This window comes from Ischnura elegans, chromosome 7 (genome assembly GCF_921293095.1).
Source record: "Ischnura elegans chromosome 7, ioIscEleg1.1, whole genome shotgun sequence".
Classification (NCBI taxonomy): domain Eukaryota; kingdom Metazoa; phylum Arthropoda; class Insecta; order Odonata; family Coenagrionidae; genus Ischnura; species Ischnura elegans.
This window is the reverse complement of record NC_060252.1, coordinates 105223167-105240042: the sequence shown is the minus strand read 5'-3', so window position 1 is coordinate 105240042 and position 16876 is coordinate 105223167. Positions and strand designations below refer to the sequence as shown.

Genomic DNA, 16876 nt, shown 5'->3' with positions numbered 1-16876 from the left:
AGAACCTCTTCAGACAACTAAGGGATCTGTCGGAACCTTCTCTTTGGCCGCCCTCAGCAGAACACGGCAGTCTCCTTTTTAAACCCGATATTTACAAAATGCGAGGATACCTGTTGAAGAGAGAGAGAGGGGGGGTTGAATTGGTTTGAGGGAGGTATTGTTGCGACGGCAGGGAGCAAGGATAGGGTCAAAATGGCCCACGGCTGCCCCGACAGGGCGTCGGAAAAAAGGAGAAGTTTTTTTCTCAGCCAAACATTTCGCAGAATGGCTTCGTTTGAACTAAAATATTGGGCCAGTCGACGCACTGAAATATCAAATGCCCAAAATAGCAAAAAAATCATTTTAAAAATGAACTACTGGGATAAACAGGAATGAGTAAGATGGATTTATACTTAAACCTACCGCAATATCTTGGAAAGGAAGTGGAGCGGGTCTTGGACGTTGATTCGATGTGGTTCCCCACAGGCTAGGCTGAACTTGATGTCCAAGTAATTTGGGGTAGCATTGTGAACCGCGTTTCAACATAACCACACCTTCCCCAAGGGATTGACTTGGGTACAAATTTTAGTTCAAAGGGCTGACTAGCCAGACCATGATAGAATCGCCCGCATGGTCACGCGAAGACAAAAATTCTGACGAGGAAAAATCATATCCCTGAATTTTTACGCAACATATAAATCCTCTGAATTCATGAAGCTGGCCCCGTTAAACCATTGGCTTAAAGAGACGGTGATTCGCCGGCCTGCGGTACCTTTCCGTAAAGTAAAGAGCCAGCGATTCGCCGGTTGGATGAAGCGCTGTCTTTCAACACGCCCATTTAATTAATGGAATAAAATTATTAGATGAAATCTTAACATTCGTATCACAAAACATTGTTCTTCAGGTCAAATGCATTTGCAGCTATCATCTTGCAGTATTTTTACTCTTTACCTCGAAATATATATATCTGCCATTTTTTAGGGGTGCGTCTTTCCGCCAGCTATCTTTACTTACTGATGAAGGCCTACCCGTTGCCTTTCATAGTCACTTATTAGTCACTGTTTATGCAATTGTTTTCAAAGTGCTTACCTCTACTATTTATCGGACGAGATTTTTTGACAGTCTATTCATCTCTGCTGACGATAAGAAGCACGCATATACGAGACGACTTCGTTTTCGTGGAATCAGACGCACCCATTGAAATGACTGAAGTGTTGCTTCGTGCGTCGTATTTTCTTGTACCTCAAATATTTAAATTTTACACCAGAGTAAATACCATGGAAAATATCTGAATTTCAAGCACAGGCAAATGTGGACAGGGCTCTGCGCTAAGGCCTCAGAAAACGTCAATATCGCTGTAGTTCAAAGCGAGTATTATGCCGCGAAAATAAGTCGAGGGAGCAAAAGTGGCGATGCCTCTTAATAGATTCAATCAAAAATAATTTCGAGGCTTGAACGTCATGCCGAGGATCTGAAAGGAATCGCAAGAGATGCGGCACTAGTCTCAAAAGAATCGATAAAGTGGGCAAATGCCGGAAATTCCCATCATTTCATGCGATCAAGAAGAGAAACTAAAAGTAAATCCATGATTTCACGCAAGCTCTCCAATGAGACCGCATCATCCCGTGAAATCGGATCGGAGGGAGGGATATGAAATGATGGGGTGCGTGTCGGAGGAGCGGAATTAGTCATCGGCCGGCGCATGCCGTCTCCTTCGTCAGCAGGGCCGCCCTTGTTCGCTCCCCACCCCTGCCGCCTCGGCAATTTTCACGCCCAGTTGGTCATCTTACGTTCGAAGGAGCGTCGAAAGGGAGTCTCGTCGATCGCGAGATGCGCCTCGCCTCCAACGAGAGCCACTGCCCACAGAGATAGATTGAAAGGTAAAGTACGCAAGCACCCAGCATGACCCATCAGGCCCATCGTATTTTGTCTCCGTTCGTGACGCATTACTTGTAATCATCTTAAGCTATCACGTTGACATTTGTAGGTGCTAACACTTGACCATATTTATCTGTTTTTCAAGCACTAGGATTCACAATTGTAAAAAATTATTAGTTAACATTTTCAAAAGACGTGAAATAGCATTCAAATTCACATCTTTGGATTTTATGGTATCATTTCGAAATTTTGAATAACATGTCAACCCTTACCTGTTTCTTACATGTGGAGATTTTACCTCATATGCACTTTCCGACGCAATATCTTCGTTCCAAAACAATCCATAATCCAGACTCTTTATGAATATAGTTTTACTTTGCTGACTTTCACACTTGATATCTTTCGAGGTCAAACAAAAAAGTTAAGAGAAAGCAACACCTATTTACCAACGTAATACATGTAATTTGCGAATTATCCATAAAATACTGTGTTGAAATGGATTCTGTAGCGCGTATAGCCTTTCTCGCGGAAATCCCTGCCCTGCATTTTTTTTAACTTAAGCCGTGTAGGTGGGGAAAAACTTGAGAAGGTAGAGCAATTTACCTATTTGGGCAGCACATTAGAGGAAAACGGACACAGTAGCAAGAACAACAGGAAGCGAATTGCATTAGCAAAGGAGGCGTTCATGAACTGGAAGGAGCTTCTGAGAGGATCGCTATGTAAGAGTTTAAATAAAAGGTTAGTGAAGAGTTTGATCTGGAGTGTAGCTCTCTACGGTGCGGAAACGTGGAAATTGAGGAAAGACGACGAGAGAAGATTAGAGGCATTCGAGATGTGGGTATGGAGAAGAATGGAGAGGGTGAAGTGTACGGAGAGGAGGAGGAACGACGAATTGCTGGACATGTTGGGTGAACAGAGGCAACTGTCAGATGAGATACGGAGGAGAATGTTAGGTAAACGAGGGAAGGGAGGAAAAGAATAGGATTTTTAGATAGAATGAAAGGTTGTAGGTCTTATTGTGCACTGAAGAGGAAAGTGCATGATGTAAGGGGAGGCTCCCGGAATTCTTCTTAAGCACTCCATGGAAACCTACCTTAATCGGTAGAATACTTAATAAAAATATGTGCTGAGAGAGCGTCCAATCGGTGCCAGAAAAGTCAAAATAATAACCAGTCTAAATTACAAACGTAAACAAACCGAGAAGCAGGGTGAAATTGATTCTTAAATCAATCACCAGTTGTCCTTGACACTACCTGCGCTTCACATTTCGTTATTGTCACTAGTTCGCATTATTTCCGTTCACACTTTATAGCGGCAGTAGAGCATTAGTAAGGGAGCAGGGTACAAGGGAGAAAGGGAACGAGGGAATGAGTGCATACTACGTGGATTGGAAAACGGCCAGAGGTTCCACTCGGGCGGGATTCGAACCCACCACCTTTGGTGAGGCAGGCCGGGACGTTATTCCGCGCAGAAGGAGGCGAGCGAGGGGTGGTGAAGTTGGGTGGACAAAGGGTTGATGGAAGAGGAGGGGGGGCCGAGCAGAGGGCCCTGCGGCACACATTCACGCATGCGCGGCCCTTTTGAAGTCCTGTCCACCCAAGGAGCAGAGAGATAGAGAGAGAGAGCGCTCTCACTCCGCTCACCGGGAACAGGTAGCTGGGCGGAAAGAAGTGCCGGTCGGGGAAGACGGGGGGGGTTTGGTGGCTGCTGCTGCTGCCGCTGCCATCCGCACGCATGCTTACGTTACTGGCGACGCCAAAATGAGTGTGACATCTTCCCCATCAAACGCTGCCGCCTTCCCCGCATGCCAAGACCCCACTCGTTCGCTGCCCGGAGAACCCATCCCACCTCATCAATAGACACACTGCGACCTTACCCCGTCTCTCCCTCAAACTGCATTCCTCGGTCACCTGCCGCTTCTCTCTCTTTTAGCACCGCCTGCCTTTGCGACCACTACACTAGCAGAGGCCTGCTTTTCGTTGCCACTTCGGGCCCATTTTAATTGCTCTTCAAAAATGTGCAGAGCGCGGTCATAATGTGAGAGCGATGCATTTATTTTTTTCCTATTACATTAGCAATTGCGAGGAATATAACTTAATAGTTATGAATTTCATTACGAATGTATATTTCGGTCAACAGCCCTGAGTCATAGGGTAGTCTCCTTCATAAAAGAAAACGAAAGGCATTGATTGCGATTCGTTATCCATCATTTGTGTATTCATAATATACAAATTATTTGGTTTTAGAAATTCCAGTTTAGACGAATGGCAATGGTCAATTTTAACCGCATTTGAAAAAGACCATATTGGCGCCCATGCGATGCCACTCCACGTGACGTCACAGGGACCTAGTTTCTAAGGAGTTTTACATCGTCTGAGATTACCAATGCATGCATGAGGCACTGGGCTCAGGGAAACATCTCTTAATAATCACCCATTAAAACTGCCTATGGTCGGAAAGTTTCCTTCGTTTGATAGGGGAATAATAATCCTTATTTAGCCAATATATCACTTTGTCTTATTGAAAAAATTACGTAAACTACGAAAACGTATTTGAAAGAACTTTTTCAGTCATGTGCACTGGATATTCCCGGTATCCTCTCAATGAAGCCAATTCCGACGTGATCCTTCGGATAAAAAGGAAATTTAACCGTCAAATGAAAAATAACTGACACGTATAGAGTTAATTACTTCATCTATTTTCTAATGACTGAAAAATAAGCGTGGTAGCGTGTTGAAATGGAAATTATACCATTGTTCTTATGATATTATTTTCTTAATTTATTTTAATGCTGCGACATTTTCTACTTTTTTCTGTTAGCAAACATTGTTCCTATGCTTAGACTAGAAGTTCCGGAAGACCTGATCAAATATTCGAATTTTCGAATGCAATTACCATAAGGTACATCATGAGATACTCAAATTACAGTCTCAGTTTGCTTAAGCACTAATACAACAGCAAACATGTTGGTTCACACTCACTTGGACTCGAAGTCTTAAGGCGGAAAATGAGTTCCGTTCGGAAAGATAAGTTTTCCAGACGATAAGAAAAATAAAGTTATTCCCAATTCAGCGATTCTTTCTTAAGATCAAACTAAGAAAACGACATAGGTACGCCTCCTTTTCATGAGTTGGTGACGTCATTAGAGGCCGAATCGTTTGCTAGTCCAGGGAGAACTCATCACTAGCTATGACGCAGGGAATCGCTAGCATCGTTGTAAACAGCAATGAGCAGCTGAGGAGAACTGACGTTATCAGAGTAGCGTCACCTACTCATCCGTGAAAGGTTTATGTTAAAATATTTCTTGGAGTGTAGGTTGACGTATCTTATGCAAAAACGTTATAGCCAACGTTTCAGTTTATTTTAAACTATCATCAGGGCTTCAATATGTTCTAAGTTTCCTCTTGTATTTCTTCTTAAATTTTCCATTTTCGATGTCCAAAAAATGGGTTAAGGGTTGATGTTGTTATGCAGCTACTTCTTTGGATTCTTCTCCTTGTACTTCTATATTGTAGTATGAGATGAAGGTGACATGAAAGTGATGAATAACATTCCTCCTTGGTTGATTAGATAAAAACTTTTTTCCTTATCTTGACCTCGTTTAATTCATGTTAAAATATTTCATAGAGTGTTGGTCAACCTATGTTATGCAAAAAAAGTTTATGGCCGTCGATTTGAGAAGAGCTTGAGAAAAACGGAAAAAGGACGGTTCATTTATACTTCAACCAATCACAATCGACGATGAAATAAAGGTGGCGAACGAGCCCTTTGAAAGGGAAACTCTCTCTGTGCACCAAGATCGAACCTCTGGCTGTCGGTGGAACCTTACTAACCTGACGAACAACCCGTGAAAATCCACAAGAACGAAATGGGAAGAGCACCCTCAGACAGCGCGCTTCATGATTCACTTGGGCCCGTCAGAGGGACTTCTGGGATGTCGTCTGGGATTCCCCCTTCCCCCACCCCCCGGGACCACCCCCCTCCTCTCCAGGGGCGCCCTGCAGAGACGCGCAAACAATGGATGGATGGGGGGCGCCCCAACCCCCCCCCCCCCAAACCGCCCCCCGAGGCGGCCCATCAGCGAGATTGCGCGCACCAAACATCCGGCATCTCGCTCTAAAATATGAAGAGAAAAAAATATGCATTAAAAATATGCATGGCTCCGATCTTTCCCCGCTTTTGTTGCGATCCTCCTGTCGCCCTAAGAAATAAAAATGGATATAAACAAACTTTTACGGATACCTCCTACCCCATCCGCCTTCCTCGTCGGAATATACTAAGAATAGGCAAAAAAAGTATTTTAAAAACATTTCTCTCCGCGTGGAGTTTTTCGGGGTCACTACCGAGTAGATTCATCTCTGCAGACGACAGTTTAGCCGGCATTGCAGCAGGCTGCCTCTTTCTCCACTTCATTGACCTGAAGAAGCCTGCTGCAATGCCGGCGAAACTGTCGTCTGCAGAGATGAATCTACTCGGCAGTAACCCCGAAAAACTCCACGCTGAATCCTCACCATACCGCGAAAGTCTACACAAGGAAAACATTTCTCTGGTTACCAATCTAATATCTTCTACCGGCTTGCTTCTTATTCTCCCGTCCTGTTCTACTGGCACATCGACAGACAATAACAACAAATGAAAAACGTACCTTAAAAACCTTCTTTCGTATTTCCGATTGACTTTATTTCACTCGATCCTTTGCTATCCACGCCGCGAAGAAACAAAGCGGCCATTCTGCCGACTGAATTTCCAACTCTACCTTCTCCAACGCAGCATCCACGCCAAAATCACTATACTACTATACCATCCATCCTCCTAAAATAGTAAAAAATCGTGAAAAATATAAATTGAAGGATTTTTCGAATTCTCCGGTCGAGCCACTCCGGCGTTCTCCTTGTTAAGGAGAATGAGATGAGGAATGTACGACGGAGGAACTGCAAACGCCAAAGCAACACGACAACAAGACAGCCACACGCAGGCAAACAAAACCTCGTGTGCTCACCCCGAGATACACGCCGCGAAGAAACAAAGCGGCCATTCTGCCGACTGGCTTTCCAGCTCTGCCTCCTCCAACGCAGCATCCGCGCCAAAATCATTTTCCCTTCTCTCTCATTTAAATATTCTCGCATCACCCACCGTTTCCCTCCTCCCCCGCCCCCCCCCCTTTACCCTCCCTCCCTCACCGCCCCCGGATAGCAAAGCATTCGAAAAAAAAGAAATAATAAAATGAAAGCGAGCGACATATGGAGGCTGAACGTCCCGTAGCACTTCACTCATTTTCTATATTAAATGTTATCTTGATTGCGATGGACGTCACGATATTGCCAAGGGAGATATTTAAAATAATGATCAGATGATGTGGGAAGGGGGAGAGGAGATGTGTAAATACATATTTGGGACGAGGGTACGGAAAAAACGATTACGCAAAATGAGTTTTCGTTCTCCTTCCTTCTTTTGTTTATTTTTTTAATAAATCTCGTCGTCGCCAAGGTTTTTGAGAGTGGGAATGAAACAAAATGTGAAAGTAAGCTCCCGTGTCTTGATGGCTATATATACACCCTCGCCCTCACGCTCTCCGGCTCGGCGTTCGGACAGCCAAAGGCGACTGTTTTAGCGTTGATATTTTTTTCGAAAACGAAGAGGGGACAAAGAGTTTTGTGGACTCATCCATGCGAATCGCCCACGGGACGACTTCAGTCCCGTGAGATGGACACGGCGGGAAGACAATGGACCCGAGACTACGTTTCGCAAAGCGGACGCTGGAACTTCTCCGGGTGGAGACTTGACTGTCCGGTGTCTTTCTTTCTCTCTTCTTCGTTTTTTTTGTGTCGTGGAATGCACAGTGCACTGAAAAATGTAGATACGGGTCTCTTCAACGTGCACTGACCATCCATATGTGACACTCGGAGAATTCCATTCATTTCCCGTCGCATTAAAAGTGATTCTTTTCGAGTGAATTCGATACTTTGCAGACATGCGCCCCTCTAGTTAACGCGAAAAAGGTTTTTTTTTCCCGGAAATAAATTTGATTGAGACTGGAGAGCCCTTCAATTCGTTGGAAAGATGATTAATAACAACCAAAGCGAATGCGACCGAAGTGGAAGTATCACCAAAGATCACACTACTCAATCACCAAGGCATATCCTCACGTATAAATAATACGAGAGGATCGTATCGAAGGAATTGTTGTAGAGGAAAGGATGGCTGCTTCTGCAAATATAAACCACCGACGGGCGAATGAGTTCCGACAGTGAACACTCCGAATAGGACTTCTACCTGAAGACGCCTGCTAGAATGCAGGAGAAACTCCAACACAACCACGACGCTGTGAAACACAGAAAATGCAGCCTACATTACTCCGAATAGTACTCGCATTTGAGATACGAATATCACCTACCCAGAGAAAATTAGGATTCAATATACCAAGAAAACTATGGAGCCATGCCGATGATGTTAAAGACACGAGGAAGCAAGTTCTTATTTAGGAAAGTTATTCGAACGAATACTAGTGACATAACAACAACGGTAGTTTTGTATTATAATAAATGCTTGCACTAAGTACTGCGAACTACGGAATAGATATTTGTGCTTGAATTTATTTTGAAAGAATTCACGATTACCCCTATTCTTAAAATAAGAAATATATGACTGTCGGCAATATAATTAAATCAAGATAACTTAATAAGCCCTTCAAGGATTAAGGATATGAGCTTCCCAAAAGATTTGGAAGGCGAAAGCGAGGAGATACCAGAAGGAGCAAGTGAAAAATGAAGAGAGCGATTTCTCCGTAGACTTCATAAAAAATGATTTTTCCAATAGAAACGAGGGTCGTTCAATGCCATAGAAAGAAGTAAAGAATAAATAATGCTAGATCAATTTTTTTATATGTTTCAGAATTGCCTCCTTTCAGTCCTCTTAATTTTTTTAACGTTTTTATAAACATTTTTAGCCATTCAAAAAGTAGAATTTCGGGATCTCCTCAAAATTACCATTTTCTGGGGCGATGACGTGCTCCTTATACGTAAACATTTGTCAGCAAAGCCATTTTCTCAAGTTGGTAAATGAGAAAAAGTTACCGGGGGATAAATCGGGGGAACAAGGCGAATTTTGTAACAATTGGAACGTTGATTCCGTAATTTTGGCCAATTGTATTGGTGCGCAACCATGCACTGTTTTGTATAAGGAGGAACTTTTTCTGTTTCAAATGAGGACCCTTCCTTTTATCTCTACCATCAACTGGTTCAATAACGATGGATAATACTCTCCTGTTGGATAGATATGGGAATTCTTTTTTCCCCCGAACCATAAAGGACTTAAATAAACGCTAGTCCCAACTTCGTTAGAGCACTTCATATCTTAAGCTGTAAACGGCTGGTGTCCTAACACCCCCTGCCACACACCTTTTAGGCGGCTTGCGGGGTATTATGTAGATGTAGATGTAGACTACTCCGATGGAGAAGGCGTCGATCCGTATTTAGTTCCGTATTCCGTGATCCGTATTTTTCTCTTTTCGAAGTAATTGATGTAGATCATTCCGTATGCATCCCAAAATGTCGTTGCCGTGACCTGGCCGGCCCATTTCATCATCTTCGCCTGCTTTGGAAGCTGTTCACCAACAGTATTCCATTGTTTCGACTTTTGTTTCTGTAATGTAGTGATGAATCCAAGTTTCATCAAAAGCCATGTATTGATGCGGAAAATCCTCAAGATTGCGGCGAAAAGAGCCAAAACAGCCTCCACACAATTTCGTTTATTCCCCACTGTGAACAAAGACGGGAGATACGCCGAGATTTTGTTCACACCAAATTCTTCGTGCAACCTTGAAGCGATTGTGCATTGCGATATGCCTATGGCCTCGATTACATCGCGCACTTTGATTTCTCAACCACTTAAAACCGTATCGGGGACTTAATAGTTTCGGCGGAAGACACTTCCACAGGGCGTTCGGAAATATGTTCAATTTTTTTGGATGTACGGCCACGTTTAAATTCGTTTACCTAATTGGGAAAAGTTCCAAACACAAAAGCAGGTGTGGTATGAACTTCATACAGCTCAGCTTTGATTTCTTTCGGCGTTAACCCTTTTAAAAACAAGTATTTTATCACCGCAAAAAAACTGACTTTTATCCATTTTTATAAACTTATGAAAGTGGTTCACCACAAACGGCAACAACAATGAAACTATGGCATGGATACATTCGAAACTCTAGCAGGTGACTTGTCAAGAGTGATGCTTGCCGAGAACAATTGATTTGTGATATTTAGAGCGCAATCTCTCGGAAAATCGACGTACTTACTGACCGGACCTCGTATCATGTAAATCGGCGAAAAGGAGAACGAGAGAACAGAAAATTATTACTCCCCAACTGGCTTGAAAATTTTCACTGCAAAAAACGCGCTTCAAATTCTACCTACTCTACGTTTCATTCACACTAATTTCCAGTGCATCGCTAATGAAGTGTTGAGGAAAGTTTGACGCCCCCTTTAAATTCTCGACCCCTTCAATGTACCAATTACAGTGGAAGCACAAAGGGTAGAGTGAGCATGAATGGAGTTGCAGATATCCCAACCAGAATGTGAAAAAATCGACATTGGACGATAAAATGAAGGAAAACGCAAAAAAATACTCAAATTTTCTCTCAGCAGCTGAATGAATGCCCGCAGGGATTGAAGAGCGCGGAGAAGATTTCGATTTTGAGAATAAAAAATAATGATGATGATAAAAGTGGGTTCCCATCCCTTGAATCAACTCCCCCCCACAAACATACCCACGAGGAGGGAAAATTCGCCTCTTCCGATGAACGGGAAGGAGAGAGCGTGCAATAAGCGTGGAGAAGGCTTCCTCCAAAAAGGAGGAGAGCAGAAGAGGAATGGAAGAAGCGGGGGGAGGGGGGAGATGGGAAAGAGGAGGGGAGGGAGGGAGTGAGCTGATTTGGTTTAATAGGGTAGTTTCCTTCATCAAAGAAAACGAAATGCATTGATTGCGATTCGTTACCCACCATTAGTGCATTCATAATATACAAATTATTTGGTTTTGGAAATCCCAGTTCAGACGAATGGCAATGGTCAATTTTAACCTCATTTGAAAAAGGCCAGATCGGCGCCCATGCGATGCCACTCCACGTGATGTCAAAGGGACCTAGTTTCTATACCAATAGATAGGAGTTTTACATCCTCTGAGATTACCAATGCATCCGTTCGTCTTAAGAAAATGCTGATATATTTTTTTCCTAGTGCGTAAGTGCATTTACTTTATATTATAATTTTAATTTTTATTTTATAAGGTGATGATAAAAATAATACTGGCACCTGGAGCAGATAAAAACGGATGTAAAATAGAAGAAATGCGAAGGGGTGTGAAACAATTAGTTGACTTGAAAATTGAGTGAAGAAATGCATCGCACCTATATTAGGATTGATGACACGTGGCGATGATCGCTATTCTTATGGCATTAAGAACCTTGTATCAGTTTTTCATCAAAATGTTATACTCATTACGGATGCCATGAATATTTTTCCTATGCCTAGACTAGTACTGCCATGGGAACAGGTGCCAAATGCGGATTTTCAATTGCAATTTATAGAATTTAGGCCGTTTTACACGGGGCACGTTATTGTGCAATCTGACGTACGTGCTAAGGCGCAATCAAAATTGCGTCGTGTAAAGCGGCGAATTGCTAGAACACATGCGAGAAGCTAAAATAGCCCCTGTTCTAATTTCGTTCATGCACTCGCGCAATTTCACGCCATTTTGGAAATTAATGCAGCTCCAACCTGCGCCATTCCATGCCCCGTGTAGTACGGACTTAACACTCGCAAAGCAGTTTTTATTGTGACAGTCGGTTGAGAAAGATCAATTAATTATTGGAGCGTATTTTGAAATTTTCATGAAAAAGGATGAACACTTGGTTACTCGCACCGAACTCCTCAAGTTGTTGTAAGTGGTTCGCTCCGCGACAAATCAACCCCCCCCCCCAAACACACACTTCCACACCCCCCTACCCCACCCACCCTATCCGCTCGCTCCCCCCTTCGCCCATTTTCCCATCTCTCGAGCACTCTTCATTTTTTTCCCTCAAATCGATGCCGTGCGCGTGGAGTGAAGGGGAGAGTGTTGGGTCGTTGGGAGGGCGATATCTAAACGCAGAGTGTCAAGGGAAAGTGTGCGAGGCGATAGGAACAAATTATGGCCCGCAATGGGCGATTTTCTATGTTGATTATTAAGCCTAATTATGTAATATAACAGGGTAGTTTCCTTCATCAAAGAAAACGAAAGGAATTGACAGAAGCTGCTCATCCGCAAAAAATGGAATGGACTTTCATTGGAATAGCACTCTGCGCCTAAATCGCTGTTCTTTGGAAAAAAAAGTAATCACAATAGGGTAGTTTCCTTCATCAAAGAAAACGAATTGATTGCGATTCGTTACCCACCACTAGTGTATTCATAAAATACAAATCATTTGGTTTTAGAAATCCCAGTTTAGACGAATTTTAATGGACAATTTTAACTGCAAATAATGCAGAAAAACGCTATTTCATGCTAAAACATACTTCATAACAAAGAGATCAGGTCATTCTCCAAGAATCGTGTTTACCAAGCTACGACTTTCCGGGAAGATGGGATAGGTTTCAGGTTAAACAGGGTTCAATCGATGAGAACTGGTTCGCAGGAGCGGACAAAGCCGATTGCCCACCCCTTCAAAGGGGAAGGGGGGTCTGGGGGAAGGTCGGAGTTTTTAGGAAAAATAACGCACAGCACTTGTATGGATTTTTTTCGTAAACACCGGCTGACTAGCATCGGGAAGGGGGCTCGCTGCTGAGGCGACGCGGAATACTTCACAATAGACGTCGTGGAATACATAATTTTTACGCGACATGAGTCCATATTAACCCTTAACCAGTGACGTGCTATTCTTGTTAAACTACCAGTGACGTGCGGTCTGGGAGACGGCAATAAAACAAAAATTCATAAAACATTACAGTCATTTTTATTACTTAGTTTTAATGTTTATTTGACTTCACAACTATTGTAAACCCTATATTTAATATTATGCATTCCCAATACGAACCAACTTTATCAGTAAAAATTGTTATTTGAAAGGGGATGAAAAAACTGATATCAAAAACACTTAAGTTATTATTTTTACTATGGTACTTTTTTAAATAAGCACTTACTTATCCACGTAATGTAACTAATATTGCTTCCTTTTAAATTATTAATGATTATTATTATTCTTGAAAAATCACTAGGAATTGTTTTTAACAACTTTTTGTATTATTTCCACCAGCATTACGTTTGTTGGATTTCCAATTTAGTGACGTGAGGTCTCACAGACCGCTACTAAAATTCATTTTCAAATTTTCAGAAATAAATAATAAGCACGTTCAATTTTAAGTGTGCTATGTCCTTATTGCACAAAATTATGACGGTCACGTGGATTATAGATATTTTGAAATAGCAATTTTGAAAATATTCATAATTTTAGAAACGCAGCGGTCTCTCAGACCGCAAATCACCGGTTAAGGGTTAACCGGAAACTGACTGAATTTGAGGTGCTAATGCTATATTGTCTTTAGCTTCCACCAATAGAAATGCTGAATATCTACATCAAAATACATTGGCAAAATTGTTTTTCTTTGAAATCGAAATCATAGTCTCTCCCCCACTTTTTAAGTGCATGCAAGCAAATGAAGAGTTGGTTAGAATTTTGAGGGAAAGGCGATAATTTTGTGTTCCACTCGCGGGAGAGTTTGGTTGTATGCAAAACATTAATGATTACTGATCCATTTATTTTTTATGGAGCATTATTTCTTTATAAAATCCTTCTTAAAATGTATCATAACTTCAAATCTTCACTGAAGTTAAAATAACTTCAAATATATCACAGACGTTTTCATTGAAAATTAAAGGATTTCTCTCATCCACATTCGAGGCAGAAATTTAAAGAATTATAACGCATATATTTGTCGTAATAGGAAACTGCTAAGTAAATAAAGACCTAGAAAAGAATTTTGTAAATGCAATTTTATTAGCTAACAATTTTTTAATAGCGAAAATACTTAATTATTGTAGGATACAATAGAATAAAATTACTTTGTTTTACTCAACACTTTATTTTAAATAGCACGACCCCGGTTTCAGCATCTAATGCTATCATCAGATATCATACCTGATAATAGCATTAGATGCTGAAACCCGGGTCGTGCTTTTTAAAATAAAGTGTGGAATAAAACAAAGTAATTTTATTCTATTTTATTCTATGATGAAGCAATTCCACATAATAACGCCTGAGACCGTGTCTTAAATTAATTATTGAATAATTCATCAATATGATTTACCGGAGAATGATGCTCAAAAATGTTCCACTCGCACTCACACGTATATCTCTTTATTGTTCCACAGTTCCCAGCCAGAATTATCTGTCTCCTGGGTGTTTCAATTTTTTGTAGTTTCATGCAGCAAAATTAATCACTTTTTTTTAATTTTCAAGAGTAATGGCATAGTTAAATAGGGTAATTAGGGTTTAGGGATGATGGTAGGGTTTAGGGCACATTTGGGATATAGGTATTTTGGTTTATCAGGTATTTCGTAGTCCCAGAGATTTTCTAGCAGAGGGTTCTTGGTAGTAGCGAAAGAAGTTTCGAATTTTTTAAATTTCGATTTCAGATGTGTTAAAATTGGACACAGTTGAAGATCTTTCCTGATATTCCTGTCACTCATAAACCACGGGGCGTTTATTATTTTTCGAATAAATTTGTTTTCAGCAGCTTGAATTATCTGAAGATGTGATGGCGCCGCGTGAAGCCAAGCCGGTGAAGAATATGTATTCCATCGAATTAATGGCTTCGTTTACGCTCACTTTTTGTGTACGACTCAAGTACGGAGATCGTGTCACCTCGAAAAGATGCGGAAGAACACCAATCGATGGTATTCCTCCTCGCGTTTCTCGAAAGCAGAATAGACCTCAGCGTGCGCCCCTCCCGCCCGCAGCGATGGAATGACCATGAAAATGGCTCGGTGGGAAGAGAAGCAGGAGGAGAGAAATGGCACGCACGCCCGATCCGGCTGATCTCGTTAATGGAGAGAGGGGCTCTAGTGCGTCAATCCGATTAGCGACACATCGCGGCCGAAGCGGAGAGCACACCCAACACCACTCAATTACATCCACAAAACGCTTGCACACCGATTTCACGCGACGGAGGGACGACGCCTGCCTTTGTGGGAAACGCGCAGCGCGAGAGAATATCCCTCCAAAAAATCCACACGCTCTCTAAATTATTGAGTCCCTAAAAAAATTGGCGATAGGAGCTGAAAGCAACTTGTTGTACGAACAATCAAGCCAAAAGTATGTAATTCAGCACACATTAACGCGATAGGGTGGTTTCCTCTTATTTTTTTATTGCCTAAATCGAAAGATCATTACTCCTGGAGTACGTATTTCACGCTTTTAGATTTATAAATGACGATATCTATTTTTCGCGATTAAATGCAAAGTGAAAATTTTCAAGCGCGCGAAAACGCGACGGCTAAGTATGAATGCTGTGAAAACCCCATGTGACGTCAATCTGGTTCCCGCTGTCGGCGTGTAAGGTGACCTTGGGGCGAGGATGTGTGCGCCGCTGCGATTTAGGCTGCTAGCAGGTAGCACTTGGCTTAAATAAGGATTATTAATACCTTATCAAACGAAGGAAACTTTCCGAACTTAGGTAATTTTAATGGGTGATTATTAAGACATGTTTCCCTGAGATTTGTGCCTCATGTATGCATTGGTTATCCCAGACGATTTAAAACATGTATCTACTCGTATAGAAACTAGATCCCTGTGATGTCACGTGGAGTGGCATCGCATGGGCGCCAATCTGGCCTTTTTCAAATGAGGTCAAAATTAACCATTGCCATTCGTCTAAATTGGGATTTGTAAAACCAAATAATTTGCATATAATGAATACACTAATGGTCGGTAACGAATGGCAATGAATGCCTTTCGTTTTCTTTCATGAAGGAAACTACCCTATTTGCAATCTATGTCTGCCTATGTGGCGGCGAGGTAGAGTACTCGGCTGCCAAAGCCTGGGTCGCGTGTTCGAGTCCCGCCTGGGTAGGTTCCCTCTAAGTATCCAATAAATGGTGTTTCTGATCGTTCAGTGCTATTTGTTAACTATTCGCTATCGTAAGAAGGCCAAACATGTGCTGTTTTCGGAGTAACTGGATAATAAAAAATATTCATCCTTTAATCGCCCTCAGTATTTGTCCATTTAAGCTTGATATTTACATCCGTTACAAAGCCTAAAATTTGTAAATTCGATCAAACCATTCGATTTAACGTTGTTTATGAAGTGTTAGAGACACGCCATTATGATATCTTTCATTTGTTCGATGTGTATGGCGTATGGAAAACTAGGCTCTAGTTTTTAAAATAGGATTCATTCATTCCTAAAATCCTGTCGTCACCAACCTAAATGGACCCTGAGGAATCCTTTAGCGGAAAAAAAGAAGATAGAGCAGCAAAAGAACTTTCATTATAATTAGTCTTACGTTTAGTGCATTTGACCTTCATAATTGCAAGTTAAAAAGTTTACATTGGAGTTACTACCTAAGTAAGCCGTTTTCGGCAGTTCAATTGCATGATATTTGTGTAACTCAATTATTCTTCTTAATTATACACGACGTTGTTGTCTCTTTTAACTTATTTATTAAACTTCTCTGGTAACTAGTCTGGTAACTTGACAACAACTTTTTCTTACCCTTGACAACCCTTTGCTTATTTATAAACTTCAACACTTAATGTTGTTCATTTAAATTAACATTTCGTTAAAGTAATTATTATTAACTTCAACTGATATAAAAAGTGATGTATTCGTGAAAGGATGCTATCAAAAACGGACAAATTCCAAATGATGAACAGTTGAATATTAAAATGGCAGCGTACATATGAGAGTGCAATGGGTTTTGGTGCTATTTTTCCATGAATGGTATAATTAATGCCTCTACATTCGGGGCTGTGAAATATTCATTTAATTTC

The 16876-nt window shown here is 41.5% G+C and overlaps 1 protein-coding gene across 1 annotated transcript in view; it reads left to right on the top strand.

Annotated features, from left to right (window-relative positions):
- Positions 1-16876, top strand: part of LOC124163062 (paired box protein Pax-6-like) — a 290095-nt gene that overhangs the window by 111161 nt on the left and 162058 nt on the right. The window lies entirely within an intron of this gene.